The sequence below is a fragment of the Rutidosis leptorrhynchoides genome, chromosome 7 (assembly GCF_046630445.1).
Source record: "Rutidosis leptorrhynchoides isolate AG116_Rl617_1_P2 chromosome 7, CSIRO_AGI_Rlap_v1, whole genome shotgun sequence".
In the NCBI taxonomy this organism is placed as follows: Eukaryota; Viridiplantae; Streptophyta; class Magnoliopsida; order Asterales; family Asteraceae; genus Rutidosis; species Rutidosis leptorrhynchoides.
In genome coordinates this window covers 65,329,620-65,349,164 of record NC_092339.1, presented here as the reverse complement: position 1 = coordinate 65,349,164, position 19,545 = coordinate 65,329,620, and positions in this window count along the sequence as shown.

Sequence of the window (19,545 nt, the reverse complement as noted above, 5' to 3'; positions counted from 1 at the left end):
CAGGATGAAATTTATTTAACGGGTAGGTACTGTAACGACCCGGATTTTTCTAATCGTTTTATACTTATGAGATTAATATTTACATAAATTAAACCTTACCAACATGATAAGCAATCCAAATTGTTGAGACTTGTGTTTTTGAAAAGAGTTTTACACAACGTTTGAACGTCCAATTTGACCGATGATATCACGAACTATATAACATACGATAATTATACGTTTGTGTATATATATGTATTTATATATATTTAACATGATCTAAGGATGGTTTAACATCTCATTGTATACTAATGACAATGAGTTATAAGTATATTTTGAAACTACTAACTTAAGTTTTCAAAACGATAACTATACGTAACATTCTTTGATATATATACTTATAACCTATAATGCTTATACATGTATCGTATATATAATGTATTTAATCACTTTTTAAGGACTTAAATACATAAAACAATATAAGTATATTTACAAAAGATAGCCATATTTGAATTCTCATTCCGTTTCCTCAAGATTTCTATACGTATATCTAGGGTATATGTACCCGTATCATACCCAGCTTCTATATGTATTTACTATTGGTATATACACATAAAATCAACATCCTAATCAACATTATTACTGCCCTAGATATGAGGTAACTAGGATTTGTCAAGTAGCATGAATTATTATTAAGAAAACAAAATTTGGAATCCTTTTCTTTCTTTATAAACTAAAAATGTTTTTATGAATGAATACCATTTCTTCACTCCATTTTCTCATACCTACACCCTCATTTCTGTCTCAAAATACTCCTAACTTCATACTTGATCATCTCCAAGCATTTTCCCCATCATTTATGAAAGGACCCGTTCATATACATTATAAACGATTCACAATAGTTGATTACATCGCGAGGTATTTGACCTCTATATGATAAATTTTACAAACATTGCATTCATTTTTAAAAGATAAACTTTCTTTACAACGAAAGTTGACAGCATGCACACCATTTCATAATACATCCAACTATAATTGGCTTAATAATAATATTGATGAACTCAATGACTCGAATGCAACGTCTTTCAAAATATGCCATGAATGACTCCAAGTAATATCCTTAAAATGAGCTAATGCACAGCGGAAGATTTCTTTAATACCTGAGAATAAACATGCTTTAAAGTGTCAACCAAAAGGTTGTTGAGTTCATAGATTTATCATAACAATCATTTCAATATATTAATAGACCACAAGATTTCCGTTTATAAATATATGTACACTCGCAAGTGTATAAAAGTATTCTATAAGTTGTAGGCACCCGGTAACAAGCCTTAACGTTCATGTTTTACCCTCTGAAGTACACCAGATCAGGTGTGTTTAAAATAACCTCGAAGTACTAAAGCATCCCATAGTCAGGATGGGGTTTGTCAGGCCCAATAGATCTATCTTTAGGATTGGCACCTACCGTACATAGACAAGTAGTTTAATGTTACCAAGCTAAGGGTATATTTCTGGTTTAAACCCACGTAGAATTAGTTTTAGTACTTGTGCCTATTTCGTAAAACATTTATAAAAACAGCGCATGTATTCTCAGTCCCAAAAATATATATAAAAGGGAGCAAATGAAACTCACAATACTGTATTTCGTAGTAAAAATACATATAACGTCATTTAATAAGTGCAAGGTTGGCCTCGGATTCACGAACGTATCAATATCGAGATTCAATATTGCAGGAAAGTACGTAGACACAACGGAGATGATAAACACTAGATTGACCTCACGAGCATACCCATGAACCATACCCATCACCTCCATAGCTATAACCAATAATTTCCTTAGCTTCGACTCATTCAAAAAAAACTATTTTGAAATCACTCGGACAGCACTCCGTCGTAATATTTTATGTATACTAATAATATCTTGAAATAATACAGAGAAAATATATATATATATATATATATATATATATATATATATATATATATATATATATATATATATATATATATATATATATCAATTGAGAGAGTTTAGAGAAATATATTTTCAAGTTTCTATGAAATAATGAAACCTATTGAATTCTATTTATAATAGATTTTTGAATTATAAAAGTGAATTATTAAAGTATGAATTATTAAAGTGAATTATTAAAGTATGAATTATTAAAGTGAATTATTAAAGTATAATTATTAAAGTGAATTATTAAAGTATGAATTATTAAAGTGAATTATTAAAGTATAAATTATTAAAGTGAATTATTAAAGTATGAATTATTAAAGTTAAAGTAAAGTAAAAGTAAAGTAAAGGTAAAGTTAAAGTATAGTAAAAGTATAAAAAACTATGTATGTATAATACGCGTATAAATATATATAATATTAATTTAAATCGTTATATATATTTAATGAAATAAAATATAAATATCGTTATATTTATTATACTGGTTAAGTAATGAGTTGTCAAAAGTGATTCTAGATATTTATAAAAGTTATATACGTTTTAATAATAAAGTTCTTTTTAAACTGAAAACGTCTTTGTACTTTTGAAAATAGATTAATAGAATATTATGGAAACCAATTCTCCACTAACTTTTGTCTAACTTTCGTAAATGATACTTTTTGTTTTTATTTATAAATAGCTTTACAAATTATTCTGAATATCGTTAAGAGGAATAGATTTTCTCAAATCATAGTGGACCTCTCAACAGAGACTTGTAATCATAATTCAATGTTTCTGATAATTCAATCATTTAATATATATTTTTTTCGTCGAAAATCATATTGAAACAAATACATTCGTGTAAAGTATTATACGTTTAATACTTTATTAATATTCTCAAGTTATAATATATATATATACATATACATATCTATTTATATATAACGGTTCGTGAATCGTCGGAATTTGGTCGAGGTTATAATGAATGTATGAACACAGTTTAAAATTCTTGAGATTTAACTTAACAAACTTTGCTTATCGTGTCTGAATAATATAAAGATTAAAGTTTAAATTTGGTCAGAAATTTCTGGGTCGTCACAGTACCTACCCGTTAAAGAAATTTCGTCCCCGAAATTTGATAGAGGTCGTCATGACTAACAATGAGAATGTTATTATAACGATTATAGAGTTTTATCATGTTCAAGAAGAATGGATAAAATAATTCGATTACTCGAAGCGTATGAGTGAAGTTATCGTAAATGAATGAAATAAGATAATAGTGATTCGTCGTATCTTTTGACGTCATCACGATTGATCTCCGAAAAGAAAATCTTTGTAATCTATATTGGATTTGATTAATCGGCGATTAAGGAAATTATGATCCTCTTCGAATTAATGCGATAATCCATTTTGATTTCTCTGTCGGATATTTCACTATAAATCCACCTCATTTGTTTTCTTACAACTCACACCTTCTCAACTCATATTTTAAAGTATTTGTCAATATGCTTCATCCAGTACTGATTCTTGATATACTCCTCACTTTCATATCTGTCGCTCTTCTTTTTCATCTGCCTCCGGAAGAATCTATTTACTTCTACTATACTCTTGGTTTTATAGTGTTTTTAGTTCTCCCGTGTCTGTATATTGCTATATGCATTGATATATACGGTTTGTGATTTCTGGATTGTTGTTGGGTTTTATATCTTCCCTTATATTTCAAAGTCCTTGCTTCTTCTATAATCATTGTCATCCACAGTTAATGCTCTCTTCTATTTGCTATGATTTATACTCCCATTTCTAGTTCGGAGCTTTGTCCTTCCGTTTCTTCTTCTTGCGATTAAGCACCGCTTGTAATGGTCCAGAATTCACAGATATAAATTTCAGAATGAACATTGTTAATTTTCTAGGAAGGAAATTGTAATGACACGATCTTGACTTGTCAAATTACCAGAATACCTCGGAAAAGGCCGAATCATCAAGAAATATTTTCTTGATATTTAGAGATCAAAGAGAATACAAGAGTCGTGTAACATAGCACATGATGACGTTATGATCTGTGAATCATCATGTTTCATTTAGAAACTCAGCATGAATTACTGCAATATAATCACGTTGATCAAGTGTCATTATATTATACTAACTCATGCTTCAGCTCCCAACACTTCTTCAAGAATATTCCTATTTTAAACTCGAATGTTTCAGAATTTAGAAACTAAAATAGTTTCTTTTATGATATAATACAGATAGCGCGAAGAGGTAAATGATTTCAGATAAGAATAATTATAAAAATATCTTCAGAAGTATGGATGATATTTATAATGAAAGATATGATGATATCTTAGAATGTCTAATATCAGAGGATGATGAAGGATATTGTCCGCAAGGGTTTAGAGTCAGGAGCAAGGTATTCGTTAATGACTTCAGCAAGTACTGAATCATTTGGATTCTTTGAAGGCAGGTTCAGCCTTTGTGATTTATCCACAGCCTCATTCATACTTTGCTCAATCCATTTTCCAGTTCCAAAGCTTCTCTTTTTCTGAGCTTTGCCAATATACTATCCTTTATCATCCAACTTTTTACTGTTAAGCTCGTTTACAGTTTTTGCTGCTTCATCAGCATTTTTCAAAATTTCGAGAACTGGTTCGCAGTTTAGGGTGTTTTTCAGAAATTTCTCATTCAAAGAATGTAAGTCTTGGAGGTAGACGTTGTGTGTATATGTAATTGTTGATGTAGACATGCTGCGAGGTTTCAAAATACTGATTGCTGATTCTCAATAATTGGTATGGCAATTCTTGTTATAAGGTACGAATGAGTATATGATAGGGTTTCGATAATTATAATGATTTTTTTTTGGAAAGTCAAAGATCAATGAAGTTGTTGGTAAGTTTATTGCTAATGTGGTGAATATAAACGATTCCCCGGTAACGTTGGCGAAAGGGCAACGTATCTATCGAGGTTATAATAAGACTGTTTTGATTGAGAAGTCGAAGATGACTTGCTGGAGCTGTGACAAAACTGTCTATTTTGAAACGGAATTGAAAAGTTATTTTAGCTAGTAAATGCCAAAGGGTCTAACACGGATACGTGTCGAACTATGACTTGGGTTTTGAGAGTTTTTCAGGTGTATAACTGTGGGTAACATGTGGTTGGATCATCATCTCGATTATTCCTTAGTTGAAGTGTCTTCAGGAATTTCGAAGGGTTTGAGCACATATTGTAATCGTTAATACATATGATGTTCTAACACAGTTTTGAAGTTAAAGTATAGCTTTGAAAGATATAGGAATCTAAGAGTGATGATACTGGTTATATTTTGAAATGAATTATGCGATTTCAAAATCAGAATATGTAATTGAATTTGAATGAGTATGATTGTTTTGATTTATATGAAAGAATGGATATTGTTGTGAAAGTAGGGAGTATAGTTGATGATTGCTGAATCAGTTTCGAAAAATGTAATATATTAATTGTGAATTTATATATCTCTCGGGTATTACCTACCCGTTAAAAAAAATTTTACAATTAATATTTTGTACAAAAGAAGTTTATTATAGTCTTTATGAAAATATATGTGTATATTTTCTTTAGATGTAATATAGATTTAATGAGTTAATATTAAATTAAACTCATTTGTTTTATGGTTGGAACTAGAATTGAGTAATCCCTAAAACTTTATAAATTGCATAAGTATTTCTTCAATAATATTGAAATTATGAATCATTACTTTGTTATTTGTTGGTTTTCGTGAAATTCTTGTGAACTTCGCAAGGTACGAATGATGTTATTTGAAAAGTTTCGAGTACATCGATGATGAAAGCGTAAAATCAAACATATATTCGAATAATACACTTGATTTATTATAAATTGGATTTTTTATGGAATTGAGACAGAGATTGTAATTAACGATGGTTAAGTTACGGACGAAGGACGTACATCATTGCATATTTGTAATATGAATTAACTGAGTAGTTAAGATTCACACATAATAGCTTAGTACGGGAAGATTTATTATGGTTTAAAAATTTATACATATAAAATGTACATATAAATCTTTCGATTGGAAATGAGTTAATACTTCATAACTCGTTGATACAATATATTTGTTGTTGATTCGTAATGATGTCCACAATGATTCTTGAACTGACAGAGTTTGTGATGTTACAGGTGCTGTTGATTCTGACGATACTGACGGCACTGACTGTGTTGATGATGCTACGGTCCTGTTGATGCTGTTGGTAAAACAATTCTAGCTTGTAAATCGTACACCATTTTCGATCAAAGTTTCTACTCTACCATCTCCGTTCACTCATCCGATTTACGGTCAGAATTAAATAATCTCTAAGATTTTGGAGATTACATAACTGCCGCAGAGATATCTCTTCAATGAAGTTTATGAATTAATACTTTATCGTTTGTTGTTGTTGATATTCCTGGATATTTACAGGGCGTATGACGTTGATGTTTGAGATACATATTGTGATGTTGCGGTGTGGGATGTGGATGTTGTTGTTGGTGGTGGTGATGGTACTGTTGGTGTTGCTAATGGTGGTACTGTTTATGCTGCTGGTGCTGCTGCTGGTGTTTGTAACCTTTGCACCATATTCTCCAAAGCCACTACCCGAGCGCGAAGCTCGTTGACTTCTTCTATTACACCGGGGTGATTGTCGGTTCAGACGAGCGGATAAATAAAATCTAGAATTTGGTGTAGTATGTAATCGTGACGAGATACTCTAGAAATAAGAGAGAAAATGGTGTTTCGGATAGGTTCGCCGGTAAGTGCTTCAGGTTCTTCACCAAGAGGGCAATGTGGTGGATGGAAGGGATCACCTTCTTCTTGTCTCCAATGATTAAGGAGGCTACGAACCCATCCCCAATTCATCTAGAATAGATGATGACTAATTGGTTGATCCATTCCGGTCACACTGCTTTCGGAACTTGAGTGGGATTCCATTTCGGAATCCGAGGGACTTGAACTAATGACGAATTCCATTTCGTACGATTGAATAAAGAATTTTTAGATATGAAATGATTTTTCGGCTATCGGGTGGTATTCTAATTATATAGAGCAAAAGGTTTCGTAGATTACGGAGGAATTTACGGAATATGTCAGGCAAAGTTTACAGTTCCAGATATGCTAAGATATGAATTAGCAGATACGCTAAGATATGAATTTTGTCTATACACTATTCATGCAATCAATGCAATAAGATGTGTCTAGACTAAGAATGATAAGCAGGTAATTTAAGACAAGAATGATGAGCAAAACTTTTGAAATGCAGACACGGTCGAAGTCCAGACTCACTAATGCATCCTAACGACTATCAGTTAGACACACTAATGCAGACCTAGTTCGCTAAGACCACCGCTCTGATACCAACTGAAAGGACCCGTTCATATACATTATAAACGATTCACAATAGTTGATTACATCGCGAGGTATTTGACCTCTATATGATACATTTTACAAACATTGCATTCGTTTTTAAAAGATAAACTTTCTTTACAACAAAAGTTGACGGCATGCACACCATTTCATAATACATCCAACTATAATTGGCTTAATAATAATATTGATGAACTCAATGACTCGAATGCAACGTCTTTCAAAATATGCCATGAATGACTCCAAGTAATATCCTTAAAATGAGCTAATGCACAGTGGAAGATTTCTTTAATACCTGAGAATAAACATGCTTTAAAGTGTCAACCAAAAGGTTGGTGAGTTCATAGGTTTATCATAACAATCATTTCAATATATTAATAGACCACAAGATTTCCGTTTATAAATATATGTACACTCGCAAGTGTATAAAAGTATTCTATAAGTTGTAGGCACCCGGTAACAAGCCTTAACGTTCATGTTTTACCCTCTGAAGTACACCAGATCAGGTGTGTTTAAAATAACCTCGAAGTACTAAAGCATCTCATAGTCAGGATGGGGTTTGTCAGGCCCAATAGATCTATCTTTAGGATTCACACCTACCGTACATAGACAAGTAGTTTAATGTTACCAAGCTAAGGGTATATTTCTGGTTTAAACCCACGTAGAATTAGTTTTAGTACTTGTGCCTATTTCGTAAAACATTTATAAAAACAGCGCATGTATTCTCAGTCCCAAAAATATATATAAAAGGGAGCAAATGAAACTCACAATACTGTATTTCGTAGTAAAAATACATATAACGTCATTTAATAAGTGCAAGGTTGGCCTCGGATTCACGAACGTATCAATATCGAGATTCAATATTGCAGGAAAGTACGTAGACACAACGGAGATGATAAACACTAGATTGACCTCACGAGCATACCCATGAACCATACACATCACCTCCATAGCTATAACCAATAATTTCCTTAGCTTCGACTCATTCAAAAAAAACTATTTTGAAATCACTCGGACAGCACTCCGTCGTAATATTTTATGTATACTAATAATATCTTGAAATAATACAGAGCAAATATATATATATATATATATATATATATATATATATATATATATATATATATATATATATATATATATATATATATATATATATATATATATATATATATATATATATATATATATATATATATATATATCAATTGAGAGAGTTTAGAGAAATATATTTTCAAGTTTCTATGAAATAATGAAACCTATTGAATTCTATTTATAATAGATTTTTGAATTATAAAAGTGAATTATTAAAGTATGAATTATTAAAGTGAATTATTAAAGTATGAATTATTAAAGTGAATTATTAAAGTATAATTATTAAAGTGAATTATTAAAGTATGAATTATTAAAGTGAATTATTAAAGTATGAATTATTAAAGTATGAATTATTAAAGTTAAAGTAAAGTAAAAGTAAAGTAAAGGTAAAGTTAAAGTATAGTAAAAGTATAAAAAACTATGTATGTATAATACGCGTATAAATATATATAATATTAATTTAAATCGTTATATATATTTAATGAAATAAAATATAAATATCGTTATATTTATTATACTGGTTAAGTAATGAGTTGTCAAAAGTGATTCTAGATATTTATAAAAGTTATATACATTTTAATAATAAAGTTCTTTTTAAACTAAAAACGTCTTTGTACGTTTAAAAATAGATTAATAGAATATTATGGAAACCAATTCTCCACTAACTTTTGTCTAACTTTCGTAAATGACACTTTTTGTTTTTATTTATAAATAGCTTTACAAATTATTCTGAATATCGTTAAGAGGAATAGATTTTCTCAAATCATAGTGGACCTCTCAACAGAGACTTGTAATCATAATTCAATGTTTCTGATAATTCAATCATTTAATATATTTTTTTTCGTCTAAAATCATATTGAAACAAATACGTTCGTGTAAAGTATTATACGTTTAATACTTTATTAATATTCTCAAGTTATAATATATATATACATATACATATCTATTTATATATAACGGTTCGTGAATCGTCGGAATTTGGTCGAGGTTATAATGAATGTATGAACACAGTTTAAAATTCTTGAGATTTAACTTAACAGACTTTGCTTATCGTGTCTGAATAATATAAAGATTAAAGTTTAAATTTGGTCAGAAATTTCCGGGTCATCACAATTTAGCTTCAATTACAAGCCTTAAACACCATAAGAAAACTCTTTCAAGAACATATCAAAATAACCACCCATTTGAAGAAGTATACTTCCAACCTTTTGATCTAACTCCACCACTCTTTGATTCTAAGATTTTTTCTTATCTCTTATAGTAACTTTGTCCAAGTAACTTGAGGTAGTAACCTTGTTCATAATCTTGTTCGATTCATAATTATATAGCTATCTTATTTTATGTTGTAAAATTTTAACAACAAGAACATAGTTTGAATGATTTCAAACTTGTTTGCAAACTAAATAGATCCTTCTAACTTAACTTTTAAAACACTTCAAGACCTGTAATATATCATAATGATATGCTAACTTAACAATATATAACTTGGTTTTACAAAGAACACCTTAAAAACTGAATCTACGTCGTCGGAGTGCAACCGGGGGCTGTTTTGGGTTGGATAATTAAAAACCATCTTGAACTTTGAATTGGAAGTTCATGTTCTGGAAAAATGATATTTCTTATGAATATGTTAACACATAAAAATTTCATGGTTTAACTCAAAGTGTAAGTATTTTTAGAAAAATGATCATTAAATGTTGTTTTTATGATGGAAAATGATCACTTTCATAAGTTTTACCAAAGTTTGACCTATAACCTGTGATTTCGAATACAAACTAAGGTATTTTCAGTTCATATTCTTAAAATTTGACTCGATCCAAGGAAGTGGCAAGTTGAACCAACAAAAACGGAGTTGTAATGAAGAAACTACGACTAAAACAAGATTAGGTATCCGAAGCTAGTTTAGCTACGAAAATATTTGGAGATAAAGTAAATTAATCATATCTTTTCTAATTAATATGATATTTTATATATAATTACTTATGATTTGATTTTATATATTTCAGGACCACCCGTAAACAACACGAGAAGATTAATCATAAGACCTCATGATTGTACGCAACACGTCATTTGACAACACGGTACTTTATGTACGCAACACGTCATTTGACAACATGGTACCATGGGTTGAGATTAATTCTGATCAATACGAATACGATGGGGTCTTTATTTATTTTATTGAGCAACTAATTGTGAACCACTAACATCGGGCTGCTAACTACGGACTAAGAAAATATTAAAAGTATTATAAGTATATATATATATATATATATATATATATATATATATATATATATATATATATATATATATATATATATATATATATATATATATATATATATATAACTATTACTTGAAAAGAAAATATGTTGATATATTATATATATATATATGGTTAGGTTCGTGATATCTATCGGAGACCAAGTCTAGTTAAATACCTTCAAGGCAAAAGTGAGTATATAGTCCCACTTTTAAACTCTAAATATTTCGGGATGAGAATACATGCATTTTATGATTTAAGTTATGGACACAAGTGATTAAAAATATATATTCTACGTTGAGTTGTACCACTGGCATACTTCCCTGTAACTTGGTAACTACTATTTACATGAGGTATTGTAAACGCGAATCCTGTTGATAGATCTATCGGGCCTGACAACCCCAACCGGACTGGACGACCAGTATTCAACGGTTGCACAGTACTTCGTTTCGGTGACTACACTTGGTACGGTGTAGTAAGATTTCATAATAAAGAGAATATGCGACGTTGATTAAATGTTAAGTATGGTTATCAAGTGCTCAACAACTTAGAATATTTTTATTAAAACGTTTATGTATATGAAATCTTGTGGTCTATATTTATAACACTACTAGCATTAAACCTATATCTCACCAACTTTATGTTGACGTTTAAAGCATGTTTATTCTCAGGTTCCTAGAAGTCTTCCACTGTTTGAATATATGTTAGAGAAACCATGTGCATGGAGTCATACATGTTTTATTCGAAGAAGCATTGCATTCACAAAATCATCACCGTGTATTTATTTTGACTGCATTGTCAACGGAAGTATTCTTGTAAACTGTTATTTACGGTGATTGTCTATATGTAGAAATCATCAGATGTCGAAAACATTGAATTTTAAATATTCATTTATGGTATATCTTTTCAAAAGAATGCAATGTTTATAAAACGTATCATATAGAGGTCAAATGCATCGCGATGTAATCATATGTTATTGTATTCGTCCCTAGGGATTGGGTCGGGTCGTTTCATTCTTACCCCAATTACCGACTCCGTCACTTGTGGGAACGTTTTGTTTAATAGTTGTAGCCCGATGTTCTTGTTCTCACTTTGGTGAGAAGCGAACATTACTAACCCGTAAGCATAATATGCTTCTTTATGTTGCATGTTACCCACTTTTTCTAAATCGCGAAGTCCTATATTCGAATATATTGAGTCAAAATAATTTCTTAACCCGTTGCGTAAAATAGCATTTGGGTTCCCCACAATATATGCGTCAAAGTAAACACATCGTAACTTATGGATTTCCCAATGTGATATCCCCCATCTTTCGAACGAAAGCCTTTTATAAATCAATGCATTCTTGGAACGTTCTTCGAATGTCTTACAAACTGATCTCGCCTTAAATAGTTGTGCCGAGGAATTCTGACTGACTCTAGACAAGATTTCATCAATCATGTCTCCGGGTAGGTCTCTTAAAATATTGGGTTGTCTATCCATTTTGTGTTTTTATACTGTAAAATAGACAAGAGTTAGATTCATAAAAAAATACTTATTAATACAAGCAATTTTTACATATATCATAAAGCATAAGCACACTATATTACATATATTACACCACACGAATACAACTATCTTATTTCGACTCGCTCGTTTCTTCTTTTTCAGTTTTGGTTCGTTTTGCCAAGTTTCTAGGGATATATGATGTTCCCCTAATACGAGCCGTCGTTTTCCACATTGGTTTAGAAAAACCTGGTGGTTTAGAGGTTCCCGGGTTATTGTCACAACTTAAGAAATACGGGTGTTGACGATACATATAAAGTTCATCGGGTTTGGAATCAAATTTCTCTATTTTTATGCCCTTTCCCTTATTGTTCTCTTTTGCCTTATTAAATTGTGTTGGGGTAATTTCTATAACATCATCGGAATCCTTGTCGGGATCCGATTCATCGGAGAATTGGTAATCCTCCCAATACTTTGCTTCCTTGGCGGAAACACCATTGACCATAATTAACTTTGGTCGGTTGGTTGAGGATTTTCTTCTACTTAACCGTTTTATTATTTCCCCCACTGGTTCTATTTCTTCTTCCGGTTCCGATTCTTCTTCCGGTTCCGATTCTTCTTCCGGTTCCGACTCTTCTTCCGGTTCCTCTTCGGGAACTTGTGAATCAGTCCACGAATCATTCCAATTTACATTTGACTCTTCATTATTATTAGGTGAGTCAATGGGACTTGTTCTAGAGGTAGACATCTATCACATAATATCAAACGCGTTAAGAGATTAATATATCACATAATATTCACATGTTAAAAATATATAGTTTCCAACAAAATTTGTTAAGCAATCATTTTTCAAGTAAACACGGTCGAAGTCCAAACTCACTAATGCATCCTAACAAACTCGATAAGACACACTAATGCAAAATTCTGGTTCTCTAAGACCAACGCTCGGATACCATCTGAAATGTCCCGTTCATATTGATTATAAACGTTCCATATTAATTGATTTCGTTGCGAGGTTTGGACCTCTATATGAGACGTATTTCAAAGACTGCATTCATTTTTAAAACAACCATAACCTTTATTTTATCAATAAAGGTTTCAAAAGCATTACGTAGATTATCAAATAATGATAATCTAAAATATACTGTTTACACACGACCATTACATAATGGTTTACAATAGAAATATATTACATCGACATATGTTTCTTGAATGCAGTTTTTACATAATATCATACAAACATGGACTCCAAATCTTGTCCTTATTTTAGTATGCAACAGCGGAAGCTCTTAATATTCACCTGAGAATAAACATGCTTTAAACGTCAACAAAAATGTTGGTGAGTTATAGGTTTAACCTATATATATCAAATCGTAACAATAGACCACAAGATTTCATATTTCAATATACATCCGATACATAGAGATAAAAATCATTCATATGGTGAACACCTGGTAACCGACATTAACAAGATGCATATATAAGAATATCCCCATCATTCTGGGACACCCTTCGGATATGATATAAATTTTGAAGTACTAAAGCATCCGGTACTTTGGATGGAGTTTGTTAGGCCCAATAGATCTATCTTTAGGATTCACGTCAATTAGGGTGTCTGTTCCCTAATTCTTAGATTACCAGACTTAATAAAAAGGGGCATATTCGATTTCGATAATTTAACCATAGAATGTAGTTTCACATACTTGTGTCTATTTTGTAAATCATTTATAAAACCTGCATGTATTCTCATCCCAAAAATATTAGATTTTTAAAAGTGGGACTATAACTCACTTTCACAGATTTTTACTTCGTTGGGAAGTAAGACTTGGCCACTGGTCGATTCACGAACCTATAACAAATATGTTCATATATATCAAAGTATATTCAAAATATATTTACAACACTTTTAATACATTTTGATGTTTTAAGTTTATTAAGTCAGCTGTCCTCGTTAGTAACCTACAACTAGTTGTCCAACATTAGATATACAGAAAAAAATTGATATATATTATCTTGAATCAATCCACGACCCAGTGTATACACGTCTCAGGCTAGATCACAACTCAAAGTATATATATTTTTGGAATCAACCTCAACCCTGTATAGCTAACTCCCACATTACTGCATATAGAGTGTCACTGGTTGTTCCAAATAATATATACACATGGGTCGATATGATATGTCAAAACATTTGCATACGTGTCTATGTATCCCAAGATTACATAATATATTAGAATACATGTATAATACAATATAAGTTAGCTAGGATATGATTAATATAGATTTGTTACCAATTTTCACGTTGCTACAACAAGAAAAATTATCCAATCTTGTTTTACCCATAACTTCTTCATTTTAAATCCGTTTTGAGTGAATCAAATTGCTATGGTTTTATATTGTACTCTATTTTATGAATCTAAACAGAAAAATTATAGGTTTATAGTCGGAAATATAAGTTACAAGTCATTTTTGTAAAGGTAGTCATTTCAGTCGAAAGAACGACGTCTAGATGACCATTTTAGAAAACATATTTCCACTTTGAGTTTAACCATGATTTTTGGATATTGTTTCATGTTCATAAGAAAAATCATTTTCCCAGAAGAACAACTTTTAAATCAAAGTTTATCATAGTTTTTAATTAACTAACCCAAAACAGCCCGCGGTGTTACTACGACGGCGTAAATCCGGTTTTACGGTGTTTTTCGTGTTTCCAGGTTTTAAATCATTAAGTTAGCATATCATATAGATATAGAACATGTGTTTAGTTGATTTTAAAAGTCAAGTTAGAAGGATTAACTTTTGTTTGCGAACAAGTTTAGAATTAACTAAACTATGTTCTAGTGATTACAAGTTTAAACCTTCGAATAAGATAGCTTTATATGTATGAATTGAATGATGTTATGAACATCATTACTACCTCAAGTTTTCTGGATAAAGCTACTGGAAATGAGAAAAATAGATCTAGCTTCAAAGGATCCTTGGATGGCTTGAAAGTTCTTGAAGCAGAATCATGACACGAAAACAGTTCAAGTAAGATTTTCACTCGAAATAAGATTGTTATAGTTATAGAAATTGAATCAAGGTTTGAATATGAGTATTACCTTATATTAGAAAGATATCTTACTATAAATAAGAGAGATTTCTTGATGTTAGATGATCACTCTACAAGATTGGAAGTAAGCTACCAAACTTGGAAGTATTCTTGATTTGATGAAACTAGAACTTGTAGAATTTATGAAGAACACTTAGAACTTGAAGATAGAACTTGAGAGAGATCAGTTAGATGAAGAAAATTAAAGAATGAAAGTGTTTTTAGGTGTTTTTGGTCGTTGGTGTATGGATTAGATATAAAGGATATGTAATTTTGGTTTCATGTAAATAAGTCATGAATGATTACTCATATTTTTGTAATTTTATGAGATATTTCATGCTAGTTGCCAAATGATGTTTCCCATATGTGTTAGGTGACTCACATGGGCTGCTAAGAGCTGATCATTAGAGTGTATATACTAATAGTACATACATTTAAAAGCTGTGTATTGTACGAGTACGAATACGGGTGTATACGAGTAGAATTGTTGATGAAACTGAACGAGGATGTAATTGTAAGCATTTTTGTTAAGTAGAAGTATTTTGATAAGTGTCTTGAAGTCTTTCAAAAGTGTATGAATACATATTAAAACACTACATGTATATACATTTTAACTGAGTCGTTAAGTCATCGTTAGTCGTTACATGTAAGTGTTATTTTGAAACCTTTAGGTTAACGATCTTGTTAAATGTTGTTAACCCAATGTTTATAATATCAAATGAGATTTTAAATTATTATATTATCATGATATTATGATGTACGAATATCTCTTAATATGATATATATACATTAAATGTCGTTACAACGATAATCGTTACATATATGTCTCGTTTCAAAATCATTAAATTAGTAGTCTTGTTTTTACATATGTAGTTCATTATTAATATACTTAATGATATTTTTACTTATCAAAATATCATGTTAACTATATATATAACCATATATATGTCATCATATAGTTTTTACAAGTTTTAACGTTCGTGAATCACCGGTCAACTTGGGTGGTCAATTGTCTATATGAAACCTATTTCAATTAATCAAGTCTTAACAAGTTTGATTGCTTAATATGTTGGAAACACTTAATCATGTAAATAAAAATTTCATTTAATATATATATATATATATAAACATGGAAAAGTTCGGGTCACTACATTCACCTCCTCTATCGGTACGAAGTACCTTGATTGTCTTATTGAGTTGATTTTGTACTTCGTTTTGGTACTCTTTGAATGCTTCAAAAGTTTTGTCCTTATGTCTTAATAAGTAGACATATCCGTAATGACTAAAGTCATCAATGAAAGTAACGAAGTATCTTTCACCATTCCTAGTTATGGGCTTAAAGGGTCCACATACATCCGAATGTATTAATCCCAATAAGTCCTTAGCCCTTTCATAGGTCCCTTTGAAAGGTGCTTTAATCAATTTACCTTGTAAACAAGATTCACATACATCAAACGAGTCTAGTTCATTTGATTTCAAAAGTCCATTCTTTTGAAGTGTATGCATTCGATTCTTGTTTATGTGACCAAGGCGACAATGCCATAAGTAGGAATCACTCAAATCCCTTTTGAGTTTCTTGGTGTTTGCATGGAACATTGAGCTATTGTATGATGTGTCATCATGAACCAATTCATAAATACCATTTGAAGGCGAAGCCTTAAAATAGAACACATTATCTAAAGAAACATGGATATCATCATTAATGAAATTAAGATTAAAACCATATTGTTTCAAACGGGATACAGAAATAATGTTTCGAGATAAATCGGGTGCATACAAAACATTTTTCAAAATAAGCTCCAAACCACTTGGAAGCTTTAATACAAAGTCTCCATGAGCTTTCAGTTGCACCCTTGCTCCATTTCCCATGAAGAGACTTGTTGTTCCCGCATCTTGATTACTTCTTTTGAACCCTGCAAAGAATTGCAAATATGAGTTCCACATCATGTGTCTAATACCCATGTATTAGAAGAAGTAATACTAAGCTCAATGTATACCATATATACATTACCTGAGGTTTGCCCTGCATCCCTCTTTTCCTTCAACTCCTTAAGGTAGACCGGGCAGTTGCGTTTCCAGTGACCCATTTCACTGCAACCAAAGCACGGATCTTCCTTGGGGTTAGCCTTTCCGGTAACCTTTTGCTTCTTGTTGTTGTGGGTTGGGGTAACCATCTTCCCTTTTCCTTTTTCCTTGCCTTGGAAGGCGGGTCCTTTCCTCTTAGCTGCCTTCGGCTTTGAAGTGTTATTGATTTTGGACCCACCTTCATTGATCATAAACATGGGTGAAGCCCTTTTACCCATGCTCGCTTCGGCCGTCTTTAGCATGGCATGTAATTCACCAATGCTCTTATCCCATCCATTCATGTTGTAATTCATTACAAATGTGTCAAACCTCTTTGACAAGGAATTAAGGATAAGGTCCGTGGCTAATTCATTAGACACGTTGCAGTTTAGACGGTTTGCTCGATCAATTAGGCTTTTCATCTTAAGGACATAAGATGAAACAGATTGGGAGTCGTCCATCCAACATGCATGAAGCGCTCGAACCGTTTCAAAGTGCTCGATACGAGCTTGTTGAAGGAACATCTCCTTCAACTGTGTGATCATGTCATATGCACTATGATGCTATAAATCCTTTTGGAGTTCTGGTATCATAGTCCCAAGAATGAGGCAAGAAACTTGCACCGAATCGGTGCAATATTTCTCCCAATAAGCCATGCCTTCCGTATCATCCTCGTCCGGTTGATCGCGAATGGGGTCTTCCAACACATACGCCCTATCCTCAAGTTTGAGGACAATTCTTAGATTGCGAAACCAATCCATGAAGTTCGTATGGTTGAGTTTTTCCTTTTTGAGGATTGACCTCAACGATAGGTTGTTAAAGTTGATAGGTGCGTTTGGAATGTTGTTGTTGTTATTGGCGGCCATCTACAAAATATAACAAAGTTGTTTAAGTATTAATTTTAATTTAACAACCAAAACCCTTTAAATCCAATTGATATTTATTAAATTTTAGAATCCAACGGTAAACCAAATTTCGGTTATGTGACCTTTATCCCGTCATTTGATTTAGCTAGGTAGTCATTGTATGACAATTGCAATCCTTTTGCAACTTCTAAGTTATGGAATCATGCAATCCTTTTTCATGGCATATTTATTCCACCAACGCCTATTTGTTCCTCATGCTTCGATGACCCTAAGTTCATGATTCCTAAATCTAGTCGTCCTACTTGTGTAAACGTGTAAATTTAACATACAAGTGGTTAGGTGACCTTTATCCCACAAGTGTGCGAAATTCACCTTAAGCATATTAGTTTGCTCATAACGGTTAGGTGACCTTTATCCCATTGTGAGTTCCCTAATATATTTAAGTGTTGCACAAAAGGATGGTGTTTAACTTGTTTGCCTTATTAATAAGGGATTTTAAGTTTTCATTAATTCTAGTTTGAGAAAACCTTCATGCCATACACCAACATGCATTTAGTGTATGGTTCATTTGAAATCCATTTTCATGTCTTGTAATTAAGCCAATTACTTGATATAAACCATTTTATATATATGATCCTAATCATGTTCTTAATAACCATTTATTAGCGTCTTTTGCCATTTCAATTTAACCGATTAAATTGTAGTTTGGTAAATTTCATGTTGTTAATAATTTAACCAATTAAATTGTTGTTTTGCTTGTTGTTAACTTGTGTGATAACTTGTTGTAGTAACATACACAATCCACAATCATACAAGAAATAAAACAACCACGCATGCAAAACAAATGTGTTCACAATCAAGCCAATTTGGTAGACATTTGTTTAGCCGAAAACAAATGTTACCGGTTAAGGGGTTATAACACAAAGTAGGAGATTTTAAATCTCCCACTTAATCTTGCATCCAAATACTCCTTCTTGTGTCCTTCAAGTCTACATCTTGCATCTTCATTTTTACAAAATATATCCTAATACATTTTTTTTTAAAAATGCAAATACAACCTAATCTATTTTACATACCAAATATAAAATAAATTACATAACCAAAATTAATATTACATACCAAATGAATAATTAATTTTACAAACCAAATGAATGAATATAACAACCACATAGAAAGATTAACAAATCAATCAAACAAATATTCATTCAATCACAAGGTCATGGCTATGATTGTGAACAATAATTTATCAACAAATATGAACCAAATGGCAAGTCCAAAACCACCTTTGGAACCCTTACAAATTCGGAAAAAAAATTATAAACCCTCCCAAACTCGAAAATTTTTGTATTCCATATTCATGCATGTGCATGGAATGCAAAT